Here is a 23,890-nt window from a genome sequence, read left to right as displayed (position 1 = left end):
ACTGTAAATCCGTCCCTGGCCGTGACCGACCATGGAATGAAGCTCCAAAGTGTGAGTGTATATGTCTCCGGTTATTCTTCAACAGTTACGTGAAGTGCACAGTCCTTCTGAGACCTAGTTTCCTCACCTGTAAGGAGAGGATGATAAACCTCGTTCCCACCCGTTTTGTGAGAAGGATGAAATGTCTTTAGAGATAAAGTGCCTTATGAATTAAGGAATGGTAATCCACTGCTCACTACGTATCTGTTGAGCGGACAGACGAATTGCTTCCGCCACTCGGTTCCCCTCTTCAGGCCCACTGGATGGGTGGGAGAAGCAGAGCAGTTGGGGGGTAATTTCCAGCCCCTAACATCTGAGGGGTTGCTGCTTTACAATCTGGGACCGGCATGTTCAGTGCTGACTTTCCTTCTCTTCAACTGTCTTTATTGCATCCATTCAGAAATCCAGCTGTTGAGGAACCACTTCAAATAAGCTCTCCTCGGCATATATCACCACCCCCCGAGGAGGGTATGTTCTGTGAAGTGAAGGGAATGAATGTAGATTTTTCTAGAAGGGAAGAAAAGGAAGGACTTTCACTTTTATTCAATTATCACTTCAGCGGCTGTCTACATGACTTGGGAAATTCCCCTCCTATCTCTCGGTGGATTCTCTATTGCCAAACTCCCCGTTCTCACTGGCTGACAGAGACTGGTTTTTAGTGCCAGCAATATTTGATGTTGAAAGGTAGAGGGAGGTGACATCAGGATCTGTTACTCCACATTAATCTCTTTATTATTTCTGACATAGATATTGTTCTGTCATCACAGATCTAATGGAGGATAATGGTGATACAATTCGAATGCATTAGGTATGATCTGGGGTGACTACAGTCTAAACTTTAATATAAAATAGATATTCTGCACGTGAACACAAATGAGCTTGAACACAGCCTCACACAATGAGTATCACAAAGGCACTGCCTTCACAATAGGGAGTGAGAAATGAACTTTTCATTACTGGATATGATTGACATCTTTTTGTGTCCATTCATGGCTGCAAAAATCCCAGTGTCATAGCAGAGAACATGAAGAATTTCTCTAACAGCTGTGATGGAGACTTGAAGGCACGAAGTGGTGGGCGCTTGAAGGCAATTGTTTCCAAAAAGTGCAGAGCAAAATGAAATAATTTTGCACCTTGCTGTTAGTCAAGATGTTTCTTTCTAAGGCTTTTTTTTTTTTCCACCCAGTGGTATCTAAATAATATATATCTTTCCAATAGCCACAGGTGGTAGGTGTCTGTTCCAAGGATTTGCCTTTAAATGTTTCCAGCAGGCCCCCATGGAGCTAAAGAAACTAGAAAATCACTGCCCAGTGCTTCGGCTCCCGCCCATTCTAGCTTCTTAGAACTAACTTATCTTTCCCTTTTTTCTTTTCTTTTTTCTTTTTGTTCCTTTTCTTTCATGTGGGTTTTACATCTGGACTTTTCCTTTTTGCCCAATGCCCCCGTGGATTAGGAATTCAATTCTGACTGTCTATTAGTTCCTAATTTGATACTTACTCCCTTGAGTTGATTTTTTTTTCCCCCTCCAAAATCAGCCTCTCTCTGATGACAGTTAAAAGAAACACAGCACCCACGTTCCACTGCAGGATCTCTGGGGGCTCCTCCCGGGCCCTGCGTGTTTTGCGAGGGGGACCAAAGTGACAGGTCATGAGGATAGGACCATGAGCCCCATTTTATGGATGACTAACTGGGGCTTGGAAAGGTCATGTGCATGGGTTATCCTAAGTCCCAAGTCAATACTTTGGTTCATAGGAGACCAAGAAAAATAGCTGGAATGGAGATAGTGTCCTATATGGTTCATAACCAAAATATTTCATAAAGCATTAAAACGGATTCACACGGGTGGTGGTAGTTTCCTTTAGCTTTGGCTGGAAGAATTTCTTTAGATGTGTATTTCTTAAGAGCTTCTCCTGACTCTATAAACTATTGAGACTTGGCAGGAAAATTTACTGCCATAACGAAAACAAGGAAAAAAAAAAACAACAACAAAAAAACAAGCAAACAAGAAAAAAAGACCCCAGCCAAGAATCTCTTAGAATATCTCATAATTGTGAAATGGAATAACACATCTTGCAAAACCATGAGCGGTTTAGCAGGCTTATAATGGATCAATTTCCACCTAGATTTATAAGGAAGACAAAAAACATTCCAGTTTGTAAATCAGCATTTTCTTAGGGTGCTGGTGAGTTTGGTTTCTTTTTCTTTGAAGGTACTGGATTCAAATAGGAAGTCATAGGAAGAATCAGCTAATTTTATAAAGCTGAACTGGAGACCCCAAGCTGCAAAAACACATTTTATCTGAGAAATCGCCCCATCACGCTGGTCACTTAAGGCAAGTTGTTAATAATATATTAGAGAGAGAAAGAAGTGACGATATTTAGATTATAAGGGGCAGAAGCACAAAGAGTGAAGACTGAGGAGAGGGATAGGAGAATTGTATCTGGCCAGACAACATTGTTCATATTGTAACGACTACCATACAATGAGCTCTTACTATAGCCCATTGATTTATGTGTGAAAATTTTAATTTTTCTCAACGCTGCAATGTTGCTATTATAATTCCCACAGTGTGGGCAAGGAAAGAGAGCTGGAGTAATTTGCCTAGGATGGTAGGCGGCTTGTGACAGATGTCCCAAAGATTCCCCTTTCCTGGTGTTCAGACCTTGTGTCATCCTATCTGCTCAACTGTAGGCTGGACCAATGAGTTTCTTCTAAGGAACATAACATGGCAAAAGTGAAGGGAGATCATGCCATGATTAGGCTATAAAAGACTGTGATTTTCATTTTCTCTCTAGTAATTTCTCTTTCTTTCTTGTTTGCTTTCTCGGACAAAGCCAGCTGCCATGTTGTAAGATGCTCTATGGAGAAGCCCATGTGAAGGAACCAAGGGAGGCCTCCAGCTAATAGCTCATGAGACACTGAAGCCTCAGTCCAACAATCCACAAGGAGCTGAATCCATCCAACACCATATGAGTGAACTTGGACTTGGATTCCCCAGTTGAGCCTTCAGATGAGGCACCCAATACCTTAAGTGTAGCCTGTGAGAGACCCTGAGCCAGAGGTATCCAGCTAAGCCGTGCCAGATTTCTGGCCACAAAATCTATAGCATAATAAAACTTTGAATTGATATCGATTGATCTCCAATGGTATGTCATTAAGTGAATAAAGTGAAGTGTGGAATAGTAGCATTCTAGTTATTCAATAAGAAACACTGAAGGGATGAACCAGGAAGTAACCCCCCTAAAACAAAATGGTAAAGAAGAGAAGTGGAGGGTAGGGGAGCGGTGCGGAAAGAGGCTACTTGGAGTGTATCTTTTTGTATTTGCATAGTTTTGTATTTGTATAGTTTGACTTTTGAGTTTTACAAATGTCTGAATCAAATTAAGGAAAAGCAAATGTTACAGTTGAAAATAAAGTGGAAGAAATCAATCTAATTATACATGAGATTAAAGGGAAGAGTTCTCCCAGAGAACATTTGAACACAGTCTTCTGGCTGAGACCGCCTAAGGCGTATATAGGTACCCCCACTTTCTGGAAGTTCTCATTACACCACCATGCTTTTCTGGAAGACTGACATTAATACCATAATGGCGTTTTTTTGTTTGTTTGTTTTGTTTTTCATACAAGTGGAAATCCTTTTCAGATTTCTTTTGGTTAGCAAAAAACAGGTACTTGTGTAGATTTTTCATAAAGGCAAAGTGGCATAATGTGAGCTTTCAGAGAGTGGGCGTAGGGGAACACATTTCAACTCGTAAGAGCTTTCACTGGAACACTCCACGTTCAGATGGTGGGGATAGGGCGAGCTGTATTCTATGAATGTATAGCATTGACTCCACTCAGTATTTTCATGTTAGAAGTATTTCTGGAAAGCTAATACACATTACAGGGTAAAGGAAATGTCCCTGTGACCAGGAGCAAGGTTTTTGGTGTAAGAGAAAAGAAATGTGTTGGGGCGCCTGGGTGGCGCAGTCGGTTGGGCGTCCGACTTCGGCCAGGTCACGATCTCGCTGTCCGTGGGTTCGAGCCCCGCGTCAGGCTCTGGGCTGATGGCTCAGAGCCTGGAGCCTGTTTCCGATTCTGTGTCTCCCTCTCTCTCTGCCCCTCCCCCGTTCATGCTCTGTCTCTCTCTGTCCCAAAAATAAATAAACGTTGAAAAAGAAAAAAAAAAGAAATGTGTTATGACATCATGCGCCAAACTCATAGTTTTACCCTATCTACCCTAAACCCAGAATCAGACATTTCTCGAAGAGGTTCTGGTTCTCTTAGTAGGGAGTGGGATTTAAAAAACATAATCCAGCCCTACAGAATACTGAAAAACAAAAACAAAAACCCTGTTTTGCTGTGCCCTCTTGTTGACCATGCTTTTGGATGCAGCTGCTTTGGTTTAGTTTTACCTCTAGCTCACAATGGGAGTAGTAGGAGATGAATTTGGAAGGGTTGGTGCTGTCAGACGGTAAAGGGCATTAAATGCTTATTATCTAACTCTGGACATTAGCTGATCAGTGGAGGGGAACAGGTGAAGGTTACTGGGACTGAGGTGCCCACTGTTGACAGCAACAAAGAATAATGCTGAGCCTGATAGACATTATGTACTTAAGTTATGTCGTCTGGATCTAACATTAGGGTTCATAATTTCTTGTTTGCCAGTGTTCCGTAACCTAGTTCTAGAATGAATACAAAACCTTTTCTATAACTTTGCAAATCTGGATCATATGTCTTGCTCTGCCATTGGACCTCCTGGGCTGAGCTCAGCAGGATTATAGTTCTACCTTGTCACTGTCACAATTGTAAATATATATTGAACTTTAAATAAGTGGGTAAAAAAGCTATGCTTGGTAGCCCAATGCTTGCACTAACCCAGAATGTCCCCAAATCTACTTCTCAGGAAAGGTGAGAACTTACTGGAACTTCTATTTTTGGTCCCTGTCTGTTTTAGACACTACCCCTTGACTCATCATTATTCAGAAATAAACTACTACCTCTACGCTACTTTCCACTACTTTCCATTTTTTCTCCCCTGCACCACTTTCCCTCCTTCATCAGCTTTATTTTTTTGTATGTTATCAAGGTTTTGGCTTTGATAATTCCATTCTGTAATTACAATTATGTGTTAAGTGCTTGGTCTATAGGTTTCAAATCGATAAATACAATTTATAATATCATGATATGTAAATATTACTTACTGCAGAACCAAATAGTGTGATTAGATCCACGGAGGAAATTAATCTTATATCATCACATTTGTGTTGCTTTGTAACAGAATGTTCCAAGTGTCAAGACCAATGAGATTCTCTCTTTCTCTTTTTTAACGTGCCATAAATTGCTTAAATTAACACCATAATTTAGTGCATTTCGCTTTTGCCTCTTCATGACTTTCTTGTGCGTTTTCATTTTTCCTAGAGCTTATCACTGTATCTTTTTCTTATTGAGAAAAGAAGCTGGACCATGTCAGCATGGTACTTGGATCTTTCAGCTCCCACTTAAATCATAATATTTGTTGGGTAAAATTTATTTCCTTCAAAGAAACTTTCTTTGAGACCCTCTGTCTGCTGGTTCTAATTTATATCAAGCTGGTATTTCTTTTGTTGCTCTCTGTAGTAGCTTCCGCCTTTTTTAGAACCCATGACTTATTTCCTGGATGCCTTTCTCATGTACTTAAGGACATCCTCAAGTAATTTTTTTTTTTTTCATAAAGAGTATTTGGTCAGTAAACTTTATGACTCATGTATGAGAATATCTGTCTTCACTCTTCACTGATAGTTTTTCTGGGTATAGAATTCAAGATCTAAAATACCATATTTCTTTAGAACATCGAGGACACTGCTCCATTGTCTTGCAGTATCCAGTCAATCTTGAGTCAGTATCTTTTTCTAGCTCTGAAAATTTTCTTTTCTAGTATTTCATTGATTTCTCTCCCTTCCATGTTTCCTTTTCTTTCCCACCTGAAACACCTATTAGGTAGATTTGATCTCTTGGATTATTCCTGTATATTTCTAACTTTGTTTTAGTATCCCATATTTATATAATTTTGTTGTTTTGCTGTAATTTTTAGTAGCTTTCCCTAAAGTGGTTTTAGCCCTTTGGATTTGTTTTTATTTAAACTGCCTCATTTTTAATTTCTAACATTTGTTTTAAAAATTATCTCATTGCATCTAGTTAGTAGTAGCCTATTCCTGTTTTGTAAACTTCTTTGAGCATATTTTAAGTTTTTTTTTAATGTTCATTTATTTATTTTTGAGAGAGAGACAAGCTGGAGCAGGGGAGGGGCAGAGAGAGAGGGAGACACAGAATCTAAAGCAGGCTCCAGGCTCTGAGCTGTCAGCACAGAGCCGGATGCCAGGCTCAAGCCCACGGACTGTGAGACCATGACCTGAGCGGAAGTTGGATACTCCACTGACTGAGCCACCCAGGTGCCCCTTTGAGCATATTTTAAGTATTAGTTTTAAAAATCTCTCTTTCCTCTGAAGTCAGAAACTCTTTGGTCCTTCTCTTCTGTACTGCTCGTTTCCTCAAACATCTGCTGATCCTTGGTTATCTTTTCATACCGTGAATTAGGCATAGAGGTGAACTACACATGGTTGATGTGAGTTTCCTCTGCTATTTCCCTGACATACGTCGTTTGCCTCCAAAAGGGGTAATTGCTTGGAAGCTTTGGTTTGTGGGTGGTGGGTCCATCCCTGGTTTCACGCTGGGGTTTTTCGAGGTGGAGTAGGGGATCTTGCCTCTTTCCAAATGTGAAAATACGACAGCTTTACTCTGAGATGCCACATCCACATTTGTGATCTGGACTTGGCCCTAGTGCATTTTCCATGTTAGAAAGGGCTCTCTGGTTTGTGCTGGGGTACAAACTGCCTCTGCCAATCTCTCTGTCCACTTGGGCATGATGAATAAGGAAGATGCTTTGAGGCACAGTCGTTGCATATACCATTTATTGGCACCCTTCTGATTTCACCCGAGAAATCCCCTCTCTACCTTCCTTCATCAGTTCTGCAGCCCTCCCTTTCACCGTCTCAAGGTCGATTATAAATGAGGAGTTGGTGGGCATTTGGGGGGAGGGGTCTTTTATCACGTCTTTCATAGGTGATCTGGCTTCTCTGTTTAGAATGGGGGCGGGGGTTACCTTTCCTTCCAGCTTTAGTGCCTCAGTAGCAACCCAAACCACAAGAATAGTCCTCGTTTAACATCTACTTGAACGTGAAAGAGTATCGTATGGTCTCCGCACAGTCTGGCCTCTTCCTGCTGCTCTGTTTTTCTAGAAATAATCTGGCCAAGGCTACAGACTTAACTCTGTAAAGTGTCAAGCCTTGGGGCAAAAAGAGAAATAAAAAAGACAGGGGAATAAAAAAGACAAAGCCCGCTGGTTGAAGACGGGGGAAGCGAGCGCCCTGTCTGCCGGCGCGCTGTGAAGTCCCGCTCAGCTCGGAGCGCGGCGGGCCCGGCACCTGCAGCTGCCTGGTGCGTCTCTGCCTCACTCTGAAAACGTGAAATTGTGTTCTTTCGTCAGGAGAAAGCCTTCTTGACAGTTGCAAGCGCTCGGCGGGAGTGTTTGGAGCGCGGCTGTGCAGGCGCAGCGATTAGGCCTCGCTCCGTGCGCCTGACAGTCTGTCACTCCCGGGGCTAATCCGGCCCCAGCGGCTCTGCCGGGAGCAGCGGCCCGGACCGACGGACGCACGGACGGACAGCGGGAAGGGCGTTCCGGGAAGGAAAGCCTTATCCTCACTCCACTGCCAGGCCAGCTGCAAAGAAAGCGGTGGGTGGCGGCTGGCGGGGGTAGGGGGGGTGGGCAGGAGCCAATTTCTCCCTGGGGCTGAAATGATAGAGAAAACCCGCTCACCTTCCAGGGGAGAAGTGACATCGTCGGCCCCTCCCGTTGCAGCACTCGACGTCCGCGACGATCGTCTGGAAAACCGGAAATAAAATAATTGGAACTAGCAGTTTTGTCGCACCCACTCTTACAGGCTCTGTCACAGAGTGCCTTCGGCACGATACTCTATTCCATTTTTGCAACCTGCTTCAGAGAAGGTCTCCAATTCACATGCATGTGAGTAGAAGACCCAGGTTTGAATGCAGGTCAGGCCGGCTTCAGAATGCTTTCGCCTGCGTTAAAATCCACGTTTATAGAGTACTTGTGAAACACTGCATTAAAATCCCCTTCCTCTACTAATTAGGTGAGTTTAGGTAAGTCAGCCTCTTTGGGCTTCAGGTCTCTTATTTACAAAGTGGGGATAGTAGCATCGACTTTATCATCTGTTGTGTGGGTTAAGTGAAATAAAGAAAGAAAGAAACAAACAAATAAATAAATATAAACATAAAATATAGAAATGTAAATATATAAATAAATATGTAAGCCTATAGATCTATATTATATTTCTACATTATACATATTTTTATAGTATATTTATATTATATAGATATATAATATAACACGTGTATATCTATGACTCAGTACCAGGCTGGTGCATAGCACACATGCAATAAATATTTGTTGAGTAAATAAGTAAAAAACAGTAATAGTCTTCTAGAACAGCCATTTCCTTGAAGCAGGGTTTCAACTTCAGCGCTGATGTTTGAACACTGACATTTGGGCGTTTTAGACTCAGTAATTCCTTGCTGTTCCGAGCTGGCCTACACATCATGGAGTGTCCACCAGCATCCCTGACCGCCATCCAGTAGGTGCCAGGAGCATCACACCCCTCCCCAATCGTGATGGCCAAGAATATCTCTGGACACTGTCGAATATTCCTTGAGGTGGGGGGCACAATCGAGAGCTACAGTCTTGGAGGGAACCGGTTCTGCCTTGGACACCATAGAGGAACAATCTGTAAACAACAAGCAGTAACTAGTGTAAGTCTTTGTGGATCTCTGGTCCCTCTGCCACTGTAGCGGGAAAGCGGCCACACACAATATGTAAACAACTGAGCATTGCTGTGTTCCAGTAAAACTTTACCAAACCAGGCTGGCCTGCAGGCTGTTGAGCAAACGCACAATAAGTGGAAGGGGAGTATCCTTATTAGCTAGGCCACCCTGTTACTGCGTCACATGGCCGGGGACTGGTCCTGCCTATAGGTAGAGGGTATTTCGTCTACATGTGGACTGTGAGAAGGGTCCCGACCAAAGCCCTTTGCCCCTTAAGCGAGGCAGGGTACTTGCAACATCACAACGGAAGGGTTTTCTTGTGGACAGCCAAGCTTGGCTTTGACCAGCACCCTCTGGTCAAAGAGAGCTAGAAGATAAAGCTGTGTTCACCGAGTACCACATACATGTGGAAGTTTCTCCACTCAGAGGGATTCCTGATCCCCTGGAGTCACTGAATCCTGGAAGAGGATAAGGAAGGAGAACGGACCTGGAAAGAAGGGGCAAGTATACAAAAATGTGCAGCAGGGGTCCTCAACATCAACTTGGCTGACTTTTCAAATCTACTAATAAAGACCATCGTCAGTTTAAACTGACGAGGAAAAAGCACGAAAGGCAACTCTATTATTTGGCAAGGGTGTAATTAGGCTCACAAATGGACCTTTATTAAAAAGGAGCACTGAAATCCTTCTCTAAGTGGTACCCTACCACCACTGTGTCGGCTGCCGGCGGGTTAAATCATGTCCCCTGTTATCATGACGATGCTCTACACATCAATCTCAATAGAGCAAAATGTTATCCTGCCACAAACACACTCTCCCAGGGCCCCGGTTAGAAACTTCACCAAGCGTGAGCGAGAGGGTGGTAGCTGGAAAGTTAAGGAGTCTGAACTCTACGTGCTTGGGATCCATGCCCTACTTCATTTAATTCCAATCTGCCTCCTGTTAAACAAGAAACCCTTTAAAATATTTTGACACGAGGCCATGCTTCCTTTCTGACATGACTACTGTAGCTTCCTTTGCAGATGGGAAAGTCAATGAGTTATTAGCAGCAGTCGTGAGAGGCTTCAAGAAAAGCTCTTTAAAAGGATTAACTCAGTTGTTATGATGGGGTTCTTGAGCAAACGGCTAAGAAAGAATTCTTGAGATGTTTTTGGTGCAAAAAGGTGATTTTATTAAAGCACGGGGGACGGGACCCGTGGGCAGAAAGAGCTGCCCTGGGGTTGTGAGGAGTGACTGATTATATACTTCTAAGTTAGTGGGGGTTAGGGACAGCGTAAGTCTCTCTAAGGAATGTCAAAGCAAGGCTTTCAGGACCTTGAGGGGCTAGCTACTCTTAAGATAAGGTTACTTTTAGTCTTTAATAAAACGAAAACATTAAGGAAGTTAAGGCAGCCTCGAGTTCCTTGGGAAGGTCACGCTATACATGTTCCAGGTGTCTATCAGTGAGCTGCAAGCTGTAAAGAGATTTCATTTAAGCTACATTTCTCTTGCCTTTGTTTTCCTCATCAGTTAGATCCATTTTGCCTGTCGGCTCTACCCCTTTATTTCTGCCGCAAGATTAGTTGTGGTGGCTGGGGTTTTTGCAACCATCTGTAATCAGGAGTCTGGGTTGCTGGTGACATAAAATGGCCATCAAGTCCTGGAGAGTCTATCCTTGGACCTATCCTACAAGAATGAAAACGGGGGTGGGGCGCCTGGGTGGCTCAGTCGGTTAAGCGTCCGACTTCGGCTTAGGTCACGTTCTCGCGGTCTGTGAGTTCAAGCCCCGCGTCGGGCTCTGTGCTGACTGCTCGGAGCCTGGAGCCTGTTTCAGATTCTGTGTCTCCCTCTCTCTCTGACCCTCCCTCGTTCATGCTCTGTCTCTCTCTGTCTCAAAAATAAATAAACGTTAAAAAAAAATTTTTTTTAAAAAGCATGAAAACGGGGGTGCCCGGGTGGCTCAGTCCGATAAGCATCTGACTTCTGCTGAGGCCACGATCTCACGGTTCACGAATTCGAGCCCCACATCAGCCTCTGTGCTGACAGCTCAGAACCTGGAGCCTGCTGCAGATTCGGAGTCTCCCTCTCTCTCTGCCCCTCCCCTGCTCGTTCTCTGTCTCTGTCTCTCAAAAATAAATATAAAAAATTTTCTTTTAATTTAAAAAAAGGATGAAAACCAAACATCTTTAAGGAGCTATTTGAGGAGCCTTTGCTATAACAACTTCAGAAACTTAAAGATGACCACGGTTCTTTTCCGCCTCTTGCCAAGGGGCAGTAGAATCTGCTCCCCTTATCTTTGAATCCGGGCTAGCCCTGTGGCCTGTTCCTGACCAACAGAACGTGGCAACATTGAGATCTGCTGGGTCTAGGCTTTAAAGTAGCTGCAGCTTCCCCCTTCGCCACTTAGAACACCTTCTGTTGGAACCCAGCGGTCACGCCGTGAGGAACCCAAGCCACATGACGAGGCCACGTGGAGAAAAAAACGGAGACACCCTGATCCACAGCCCGGCTCCATTCTCTGCTGGGAGCCAGCACTGCCTTCCAGCCAAGTAAAACCAGCCTTCTAGGATGTTCCAGCCCAGCCAAGCCTCCAGATAACTGCAGGCCTTGCTAATACCACATCAAGCCAAGGAACCCTGCGGCTGAGCCCAGTCTTCCAGAGGACAACGCAAAAGCATCAGATGTGTGAGTCCTCTCGGACGTGCCAACCCATCAAGGCTCCAGACACTGCAGCGCCACCGGGATAAGCTGGCAGCGCCCGGGACAAAAGAACCAGCCGGCTAAGCCCAGTCAACCTATGGATTTGTGAGAGAGAATAAACTAATGAATAATAAAACACAATAAAACAATAAAAAGAATAAAATAAATTGTTTTAAGGCACACCGCTAGGGTGACTGAAGATAGAAACCACGCAGAGAAAGAATGAAGGTTGCAGCCCTGTGCACGTAGGGAAGCCAGGAAAGAGAAAAACTTCAGGTCTCAAGCCTACATTAACCATTTAGAAATGTGATGCTTAGTTCTCTGCCTAACTCAACATTTGGAAAGACCCTGAACTAAGAAGTAAACATGAAACTGGCTTAATCTTTAGATCTCCGGGCTAACCAACAATGAAACTACCGCACAGGTCTCCCAGCATGACCCTGGGGACAGAGGACACCCCTCCAAACCCAGAAGATAATGCCTGTGGATTGGCTGTTGGATGGGAATTACAAAGCACATGGGGAGATACAATGTATAACTTCTTGCAGCAGCTGAGAAAAGGTCACAGCCCCAAATGGTAGGCAATAAGAAAGAAGAAAGGAACTTTAAAATTAATGTTTAATATACCCAGAACTAAAGGATTAAATCTGTAAGGCAATAACGGAATATTATAAAAAAATGAGCAGGAATAGTTGGGCAAAAAATTAAAGTGATAGCCTACAAATGAAAACTAAAATAATTGGAATATAAGAAGTCTCGATGGCCCTACTAAACAGTAAACTGTATATGTCTCATATATGTCTCATGTATATGTCTCATGTCTCTTATGTCTCATTACATAAAGAACTAGTAATTTGAAGCCAGATCCAAAAAATTACCTAAAATATAGCACAAAATGCCAAATACAGCAGTGCCTGGGGGGCTCGGTCAGTTAAGTGTCCGACTCTTGATTTCAGCTCAGGTCATTACCTCACAGTTCATGAGATTGAGCCCCAAGTAGTGCTTTGTGCTGATAGCACAGACCCTGCTTGGTATTCTCTCTTCCTCTCCCTCTGCCCCTCCCTTACTCATGCTCTCTCAAAGTAAATACACTTTTAAAAAACTTAGTAAGAAAGCAAAAGTATTCTGAATCCCAAATAATAGCATTTTCTACACACTGAATTAATGACTGAGGTATATATAATATAAACATATGTACCCACTATATATATGCACTATGTGTAATATATGCCATATGTATTATAAATATAGTATTTATATATATTATGCATAGTGCATATATATAGTGGGTATATATAGATATACATATATATATATATATATATATAATTTAGAAGCACTTGTGGCTTTATTAGAAAAGAACTCATTTTCATATCATATCTTTTGTAATTTCCAGTCATAGTAGGCCTGGATCTTTGGTCCTTCTTCTTCACTTTGGCCCCTTCCCACATGTCTGTGCCTCCCCTCACTGTGTTCCTTTATCAGGAATGGCCAATCCCATCTCCAGTGCCGGGCAGAGCTCTTCCCAATTTCAGAAATCTCCTCGGACCACCACAGGGCATTGTCTCTACTTTCTCTAAAATTTTACAACCCTGAAGTGTGTTCACCTTGACTTTTAGCCCATTGACTTTTGAAAGAGCTCTTTGGAAGCCTTTTCAGGTTGGGGGCCTCAGTTCATATTTCCCTGGACTCCCCTGAGACTTGATTTGTTCTCAAGGCTCGGTAGTTTGTTAATTTAGGATAACCCTAGGGGCGCCTGGGTGGCTCAATCAGTTGGGCATCTGACTTCGGCTCAGGTCATGATCTCACAGCTCATGAGTTCGAGCCTCGCATCGGGCTCTGTGCTGACAGCTCGGAGCCTGGAGCCTGCTTGGGATTCTGTGTCTCCCTCTCTCTCTACCCCTCCCTCACTCACACTCTGTCTCTGTCTCTCTCTCTCAAAAATAAATAAACATTAAAAAATTAAACAAAATGTGTGAGGTTAACTTCTGGGAAGATGAAAGGGATGACAGTGAGAAAGGGGTTGAAAGCCTTTATAAGAGCATGATTTTACCCCCACTGGCTCGCCACACAAATAAATACCACCACCACCATCTCTGTAACTACTGCTACTGTGACCACTGTTAGCACTGCTGTTACTGCTGATGTCTAGCCAAGGCTTCCAAGTGAAACACAAAAACCTTGAGCAGAATCCCCCGAGAAACTGTAGGATGAGAGGATGACTGAGTGGTGGTGGAAGCAGGTAGAGGGAGGAGTTTCGAAAAGGGAGGGGAAACATGGGAGGGACCAGGACCCTGCAGGGGGAGGGACGATGCTGTGAGAGAGAAAGAACAGAGGCCTGGGAGTCACTCTCTGATTGACTGGGATGCTGGGAAGAAAAAAAAAGTGAGACAAAGCACCACAAAAATGGCATGATGGAATTTATTCCCGTGGGCTGGAAGACATTGAAACTTCTCCGTCCTATAGAAGATACAGAAGCTAATGAGTGGCTCTGAGAAATCTGGTTGTCAGACCCACAGAATCGCTTCCCTGGAGATGTAGCTTCGTTCCTTCAGTGACCCAGATTCACTGGATTAATTAGCAACTATGTCAGAGGCTGTGGAGGCCAAGAGGCTTCTCTGGGTATAGCCTTGAATCAATCCAGCTTGATGGGAACTGGAGCTTTGTTGATGTGACTGACAGTTTGGGCTCAGCCAAGAGATGAGTATTTTGACTCTTTTCTCCCAGAGTGATAAAACTAGAGAAGTACCTGGACTGATATTGCCAAAACCACCAATAGATTTGTCATAACCATCAATCCTTAATCACTGACCAACTGGGTTTATTTCCACAGCCTTTCATTTTTTACCATCTTCAGAGGTAAGGTAACTTTATTTTTTTATTTTCTTTCTTTCTTTCTTTTTTTTTTTTTTTGAGAGAGCAGGGGAGGGGCAGAGAGAGAGGGAGGGAGGGAATCCCAAGCAGGCTCCGCACTGTCAGCGCAGAGCCCGACTCAGGGCTTGGTCTCCTAAACAGTGAGATCACGACCTGAGCTGAAATCAAGAGTAAGATGCTTAGCCAACTGAGCCACCCAGGTGCTTCAGGAAAATACCTTTAATCCCAAATTTCTCTAATATCCTGGATGAAGTTCCTATCATGTTATCCCTCCAAACTCAGATCATTCTTTTCTTGGTTAATTTATTAACTGAGCTTTCTACACTGTGTGTGATGGCTCTTGATTCAAGATGTCCCGCTGAGCACATCGATCTGTCTAGCTGCTGACTTTCAACTTCCTGGCTCCATCAATCACGAAGCACCCTCATCTTTCTTGGCTTGTCCTGAATTACATTTGATGCCAGGCCAACCTTATCTTTAATAAGCTCACCTAGGTAATCTGCATATAACAAACAAATTAGGGCTTCCAATGATTATTTATAGGGTGCCATAGCCATAAATCAGTCTAGAAACAACCTGTTTCTAGAGACCTTCTGGCTAAATGGGGAACGGAACTTAATGAACAAATTAACGTTAATTTTCTTTCTCGAGTTCAATTTGTTCTTTACAACTGTGCAGTTCCCTCTGTCGTTTACGATGAACTGTTAGATTTAAATCAAGCATGAAAGTCATACTACTATTTGGATGTTTTGGCATGAACTCTTTGATTGTTTTGAGTACATGATCACAAATTTGTAGTGTTTCTCTGTGCTTCTTTAATGGCACAACTGTAAGTATACATGTGGAGTGCTACAGAGTAGAGATACAAAGGCCTAGACACTCCTTCTGGCTCTGATGTAGAGTATCTGTGAGTTTTGGGGTCATATGCCACCATTCCCCCAATTTCCCCGCTCAAAATCAAGGAGCATGGGGTCCATCGATAAGCTTCAAGTGATCTGCGAACTCTTGAAATAGCATGAAACTTTTTAAATGTATTTGTGCGATGTTTTCTATTTAAAGAGGGCCAGAGCTTTAATAAGAACCTGTTTTTAGGGGCATCTGGGTGGGTCAGTCAGTGAAGCATCTGACTCTTGATTTTGGCTTAGGCCATGATCTCATGTTTGTGGGTTTGAGCCCCTCAATGAGCTCTTTGCTGGGTGTGGAGCCTGCTTAGGATTCTCTCTCTCCTTCTCCCTCTGCCCCTTCCCCACTTTCTCTCTCTCTCTCTCTCTCTCTCTCTCTCTCTGTCTCAAAGAAACTATTTCTAACATCAAAACGTTAAGAAATACCAGGTTAGAGTATATTCCACTCCTATCTCAGTACTTACATAATATAATTTGATTACTACTTTAAGTTCTCAAGAGATAATTATATTTTTCAATAAGTCAGATTATTATGCAGCAAAGTGTGCTGTCTAAATTGAGCACACCCCTAAATAAGGGGTGTGAGGAAGGATGGATTTTTGACAAACTATCTTGGGATAATTAGTCATTCATATGGAAAAAAAAATCAATCCCTACCTCACACCATACACAAAACCCAAATTCCAGATATATTAAAAAACTAAATATGAAAAGCCAAAATGAAAAACTTCCAGAAGATATGGGAGAATATCCAGCAGCAAAGTATTTCTCAAACAGGGCAAAAATTTATGTCACAGAAGAAAACATGGATTCATTTTACTGTGCTACGGTCGTGAACTTCTGTATGATCGAAGACTTCTAGACAAAACATACACACCCTAGAACAAGATACTTCAACACATATAACTCACAAAGTGTTGATATTTTGAATATACTAAAATGTTCTTTCTCTACATTAGTAAGGAAAAGTTAAAAAATAGGAAATGGGGAAAAACCATGGAGGGGTAATATAAAGTAGAGGTGCTAGGAAGGGCCTCCACTATTCATATCTCTTCAAGCTCTAATGTGCCCTGCTGTTTCTAGAGCCCTTAGTTTTCCTGCAATTTGTTTTTAAATTTATTCTGTGTTATTTGCCATGGTTGTCTATTTCATTTGGGCAATTCTTTATGTTAAATCTCTCGAGATCAGCACTATGTTTTAAACGTTTAAATGCACTTATTAGACAGCCTCTAGCGCACCACTAAATACCTAGGAGGAACACAATAAATACCATACTTTTTTCTACATTTAGACATCTCCAAAATTGAGATGAACATTGCAATCTATGGCACTTGGCACCATCACCCAGGTAGCCTTCAAGACATAGTTGCCTTTAACTGCAAAAGCGTAAACTGGGTTATCACTATCCTCACTTCAGTTGACTTGTGTGCATTGATGGAACTACGTTTACGGAGTTTAATTATTATTTAAATATATTTTAAAAGATAGCACTATCTTTTGACATTGGCTACGAAAGGTTGCAGCGAAGGCAGAAAGTGTGAAAACAAAGCGGTGGGACAAAAAGCAAATACCGTTGGCCGATGGCCACACTTCCACATCTTCTTGCAAAAATGAAACCCAAGTGCTTTATGGGGTCTCAGAAAAGAAGGGACCCACAAGAAAATGAAGCTGTCCCAGGAGGTATGTGCAAAGCATTGTCTATCATAAGCCAAGCAGTGCAACACGAGAGGGATTGCCAAGCCTCAGAAGGAAATTCAAAGCAATACGGGCTGATGTAAATGATTCAAGCTGCCTCTTATTCAATCAAGAAAATGTCAGCAAGAAAACTTCAAGAATGCGTTAGCAGCTTGGAATAAAATTCTAGACATAATAGTGGAACACTCTTTGAGACATGCTGTCTCATCAGATGTACTTGATGATATTGTGTGGATAAACACGAATGTTGACCCTCAAGTCAGATTCTCAATATGAAGAAAATTTGGAATGTTTTCACTATTTCACTTTTATTTTTTTTGTCTGCACAATAAAAATCTGAGTAAATATGTCTAAAAGAGCTCTTTCAATAAGCTTATAAAATAAACACTACTAATTGATTAAAAAATTCATACTGTGTCATAGTTGTATATAAATAAGGGTGCATTCTATAGTTAAGGTAGTAGAAGCGAGACGGGGCACCTGGGTGGTTCAGTCGGTTGAGCGACCGACTTTGGGTCAGGTTCTCACCGTCCGAGGTTCTAGCCGCGCGTCGGGTTCCGTGCTGACAGCTCGCAGCCTGGAGCCTGCTTCCGATTCTGTGTCTCCCTCTTTCTGGCCCTTCCCCGCTCACGCTCTGTCTCACTCTCTCTCTCAAAAATAAATAAACATTAAAAAAAAAGGGAGAGTAGAAGTGATTGTTTTCATTAGGTTGTGGTCTACACTTTCACTGAAACTGTAGTAGCTTGTGAATACCTTTGATGGAGAGAACGCGGTAAAAGTGCTGATTCCAGGACTAGCCTTTAGGAGACCCGGCAGGTTCAACTTTTACTCTCTTGGAGCCCAGGCATCATTCCATAAAGAAGTTAGTCTAGACTACAGAAGAAGAGAGTCCATACAGGGGAGGAATGAGGCACTTCCGTTGTTGCCAGCGTCAAATGTCAGATAAATGAGGCAGACCTTATCGGGTGATCCACCCCAAGCAGCTGTGTGAGTAATCTCAGCTAACATAACATGGAGCAGAACCATCCAGCTGAGCCCAGACAACCTGCAGAATTATAAGCAGTAGTAAATCACTATCGTTTTAAGAAACCAAGTCTTTTGAAGGTGCTTTCGTATGCAACGATAACTGAAACAGATTTGCCCCAAAAGGGGTTGTTACCATCACAGAAACGTCAACATGTGGGACAAAATATAAGAGGAGGCTGTCATGGCAGCAAGGAGATGGCGGAAAAGTAGCAAAAAGATTCTTCATGAAGTCTAGAAAATGGTGAACATTCAGTGTGGACACTGTTATTAAAGGCTGGGGGGTGGGGGTGGGAAAGGGACCAATATCACGAAATGGGACAAGTATGAACAGACCTGCCACCTGGGGTAACTCAGAAAAGGAAGAATTATCACGTGAACTTGTGGATCTAGCTGAGAGTATTTCCAGGCAGACTGTTGAAAATACCAATAGTTCCTTTTAGAAACATATAATAAAAGGTTGCAAGAGAAAATTGAGTTAAAAATGAACTGTTTGGTTTTCAAGCATAATTTAGGATACAGAAGACTTAGAACATTTTCTCCAGCTGACAAAACATTTTCAAAGGAAGAAATGGACTCATGGAAAAGAACAGGTCTAGAGTACTTCCAGTAAAAGTGTTCTTTGGGTCAAAATTAAATCAGTAGTGTAGCTGAAAGACTCTTTTTTGACAGATTTAAAGTGGTGCTTGTAGACCCTTCCAGCTAAGCAAAAGCACCTCTAAAAATCTTAAGACGGTGTCTCTCAGCAGAGATATCTGTCTCAGGATGAATTATGGATGTAGTTTTGAGGCATAGAATGAACCAGATATTAGAAAACCCACAGAATTTTTAAGAGGATTGTATCAGACCAAATAAGGAGATATTGGCCAAAGGTTTAAAATTTCAGTTATAATATGAATAAGCTCTGGGGAATCTAATATACAGCACGGTGACTGCGTTTAAGAAAAAAAGGTGTTGTATACTTGAAATTTGCTAAGAGAGGAGATCTAGAGTGTTCTCACTACCCACACTACCCACACTTACCCAGAAGGTAACTATGTGAAGTAACGAATGTGTCAATTAACTTGTTTGTGGTAACCATTTCACAATGTATATTTATATCAAATCATCACATTGTACTTCTTAAGTATACACATTTTTTTTTTGGGTCAATTATACCTCAAGAAAGGTGGGAAAAAAATAAAGTTAAATAAATAATAAGTTAAGAATCATTTGACAACTTCTTGGCTCTCTGTTTTGTTCCATATCCATATGTCTGTCTTTATGTCAATACTACACTCCTGTTTATTATTATTATTATTATTATTATTACTGTATCTTTGAAATTAGGAAGTGTGAACCCTCCAACTCTGTTCTTTTTCAAGATCGTTTTAGCTATTCAGTGTCCCCTTGGGTTCCAGATGGATTTTAGGATGACTTTTACTGAGTTACACAATTGTCATGGTTTTTTGACATAGGATTACATTGAATCTGTAGATTGCTTTGGTGGTTTGTCATCCTTAAAATGTTAAGTCTTCGAAAATATGGGATGTTTTTCCATTTGCTTAAGTCTTCTTTAATTTCTTCCAGCCATGTTTTATCGTTTTCAATGTATAGGACTCTTGTCTTCTTAGTTAAGTTCACCCATAAGTATTGTGTTTAATGCTGTTGTAAATGGAATTGGTTTCACAATTTTCTTCTCAAATTGCTCATTATTAGTGTATAGAAACATAACTGATTTTGCGTATTAATTTTGTGTTCTGAAATTTTGATGAATTTATTTATTAATTCAAAAAATTTTTTGGTGGAATCTTTGGCTCTTCTACCCAAAGATCTGTATCTACAAAAAAGAGATAATTTTACTTGTTTCTAATTTGGATGGCTTCTGTTTCTTTCTGTGGTCTAATTACTCCGGCTAAACCTTCTAACACCATGTGTTGTAAATGGGCATCCCTGTGCTGTTTCTGATATTAGAGGAAAAGCTTTCTGTTTTTCACCATTGAGTATATGATGATTGCTATGAGTTTTTCATATATAGCCTTTATTATGTGGAGATAGTTTTCTTCTATTTTTAGTTTAGTTTAGTTTGGTTTAGTTTAGTTTAGTTTATTGAGGGTTTTGATTGTGAAAAAGTGCTGAAGTTTGTTAAATATTTTTTCTGTATTAATTGAGATAATCATGCTCCTCCCTCCTTTATTCTGTTAATGTGGTGTATTACTTTAGTTGATTTTTGTATATTGAACCATTCTTGCAATTTAGGAATAGATCACACTTGGTCATGGTGTGTAAGCCTTGCTTGTAATATGCTGCTAAATTTCGTTTGCTAGTATCTTTTTTTTGACGATTTTTCCATCAGTATTCATAAGGGATACCAGTATACAGTTTTCTCTCTTGTAGTAGTTTTTTTGACTGGGTTGGCACCAGGATATTGCTGGCGTTATACAATGAGCTTAAAAGTGTTCTCCCCTCCTAAGTGTTGGGGAAGAATTTGAGAAGGATTGGTATTCATTCTACTTTAAACGTTTGGTAGATTCAGCAGTGAATTGAATTGATTGAGCAGGTCAATCAGATTTTCTATTTATTCATGAGTCAGTCTTGGTAGATTGCGTATTTTTAGGAATTTGTCTGTTTCATCTTGCTTATCCAGTTTGTTTACTAACAATTGTTCAGGGTTGTTATGGTTATGTACTTTATAATCATTTTTATTTCTGCAACATCGATAGTAATATTCCCACTATCATTTCTGATTTTAGTAATTAAACTTCTCTCTTTTTATGTGCTTACTTGATCTAGCTAAAGGTTTATCCTACTGGTGACATTTACAAAGAACAAATGGTTAGTTTTATTGGTCCTCTTCTATTTTTTTTTCCTATTCTCTATTTTATGTATCTCTACTCTGATCTTTATTATGGTTTTTCCTTCCACTAGCTTCGGGTTCTAGTCTCTTAGTATGTAAAGTTAAGTAGTTAATTTGAGATCTTTCTTCATTTTTAATGTGAGTATTTACAACTATAAATTTCCCTCTTAGCACTGCTTTAGCTGCATCTGATAAGTTTTGGTGTGTTTTGTCTTTGTTTTCATTTGCCTCAAGGTATTTCCCAATTTTCCCATGTGATTTCTTCTTTGACCCACTGGTTATTTAATACTGTGTTGTTTAGTTTCCACATGTTTGTAAATCTTCCACCTTTCCTTCTCTTGTTGATTTCTAGTTTCATTGCATTGTGATCAGAAAAGATGTGTTGCATAATACAGCCTTTTAAAATGTATTAAGACTTGTTTGTGGGGGCGCCTGGGTGGCTCAGTTAGTTAAGCATCTGACCCTTGGTTTAGGCTCAGGTCATGATCTCACAGTTTGTGAGTTTGAGTCCCACATCGGGCTCTGTGCTGACAGAGCCCTCTCTCTGCCCCTCCCCTGCTCACTCTCTCTCTCTCTCTCAAAAATAAATAAAATGAAACTTAAAAAAAAAGAAAGACTTGTTTGTGGCCCCTCTATCCTGGAGAATGTTCCACAGAGACTTGAGAAAAATGTGTATGCCTCTGTTGTTGGGTGGAGTGTTCTGTATGTGTCCATTGGTTTTAATTGACTTCTAGTGTTCTCAATTTCTCTATTTCTTTATTGGTCTTCTGTCTGATCTTTCTCTAATTGAAAGTAGAGTATTGAAGTCTTCAACTATTAATATAGACATCATGTTTTTCCTTTCCATTTGCCAGTGTTTGCCTATATATTTCAGAGCTCAAAGGTTTGGCACATATATGTTTATAATTATATTTTCTTGCTGTGTTGACTCTTCTATCAATATATAATGTTCTCCTTTGTTCACTTAACAGTTTTTGACTTAAAGCTTATTTCATCTAATGTTAGTATAGTCACTTCAGCTCTCTTTTGGGTACTGTATGCACGGAATATCCTTTTCCATCATTTCACTTTCAACCTATTTTTGTCTTTAGATCTGAAGTGAGTCGCTTATAGATGGTGTACACTTGGATCATTAAAAAAAAAAAAATCCATGTTGCCAATCTGTGCCTTTTAATTGGGGAATTTAATTCATTTATTTTTAAAGTGGCTACAGATCAAGAAAGAAAAGACTTACATTGCTATTTAGGTATTTGTTTTCTGCATGTCTGATAGCTTTCTTGTCCCTATCTCCTCAACTACCACTTTCTTTAGTGTTTGTCGATTTTTTGTAGTATCATATTTTGATTCTCTTCTCATTTCCCTTTGTGTATATTCTATAATTTTTTGGTGATTATCATGGCAATTACATATAACATTCTGAAGTTTTAACATCATTTTAATTGTACCAGCTTAACTTCAGTTGCATATGACAACTCGACTTTTCTATAGCTCCTTTCTCTTTCACTTATATTACTTAGGTCAGAAATCACAACTTGATACATCGTATACCTACTAACACAGATTTATTATAATTTTTTGCATTTGTCTTTTAAATTCCGAAGAATATAAAATGTGGACGTACAAACCAAAATTGCAGTAAGACCAGCTTTTACATTTGCCCGTTTATTTACCTTGACTAAAGATCTTTATGTTTTCATGACCTCAGGGTCCGGCCTACCATCCCTATTTCAAGCTGGAGGACTCTCGTTAGCATTTTTTTAAAAAAAAATTTTTTTTTCAATGTTTATTTATTTTTGGGACAGAGAGAGACAGAGCATGAACGGGGGAGGGGCAGAGAGAGAGGGAGACACAGAATCGGAAACAGGCTCCAGGCTCTGAGCCATCAGCCCAGAGCCCGATGGGGGGCTCGAACTCACGGACCGTGAGATCGTGACCTGGCTGAAGTCGGACGCTTAACCGACTGAGCCACCCAGGCGCCCCTCTCGTTAGCATTTTTTATCGGGCGGGTTGGATGTTAATAAACTCTCTTAGGTTTTGTTTTTGTTTTCCCCTCATTTTTGAAGGATACATTTGCTAAATATAGAATTTTTGGTTGACAGATTTCCACCCCTCCTCTGCACTTTCAATAGATCATCCCACTGCCTTCTGGCCTGCAAGATTTCTTCTGATAAATTAGCCACTAATATTTTTATGGATCCCTCAAACCTGACACGTTACGTCTCTCTTGCTGTGTTCAAGAATCTCTTTCTCTTTCGACACTTTGATGATAATGTGTTTCATTGTGGACCTCTGAAATTTGTCCTGCTTGGAGTTTTTTTGAGCTTCTTGGGCTTGTAAATTCATGTATTTGATCAAACTTAAAACGTTTTTTGGCCATTATTTCTTCAAATAATCTCTCTGCCCTTCCCCCTCCTTCTGCAACTCCCATAATGCACACATTGTGCTGCTTCACGATATCCCACATGTTTTTTTTGGGGGGGGGGGTCTGTTCACTTTCCTTCATTCTTTCTGTGCCTCAGGCTTGATTATTTCAATTTTCCTGTCTCACGGTCACTTATTCTTTCTACTGCCTGCTCCAGTGCTGTTGAGTTCCTCTAGTGACTACTGGAGTTCAGTTATTCCCTTTTTTTTTCAGTTTTGTAGTCTTGGTTCTTTTAATAAGCAACTCTCCGATGATATTCTTAATTTGTTCATACATTGTTTTATTGATTTCATTTAGTTTGTGCTTGATTTAGCTCTTTAAGCATATTTAAGAGCGCTGTTTTGCTGTATTTGTTTGATGTCTGTGCTCTATCAGGGATGATTTTTACCGATTAATTTTTTTGAATGGACCATGGTTTGCCATTTTGTTGTATACCTTGTGATTTTTTTTGTTGCTGAAATTTGGATATTTGTAAAAAGCAGCCACTTCTCCACGTTTTTATGGGCTGGCTTTGTGCCTGGGTAGTCATTCACTGAGTAGCAGGGCATGCTCTTGAGCCTAGGAA

This window comes from Prionailurus bengalensis, chromosome C1 (genome assembly GCF_016509475.1).
Source record: "Prionailurus bengalensis isolate Pbe53 chromosome C1, Fcat_Pben_1.1_paternal_pri, whole genome shotgun sequence".
NCBI lineage: Eukaryota > Metazoa > Chordata > Mammalia > Carnivora > Felidae > Prionailurus > Prionailurus bengalensis.
Note: the sequence above shows the minus strand (reverse complement) of the source record.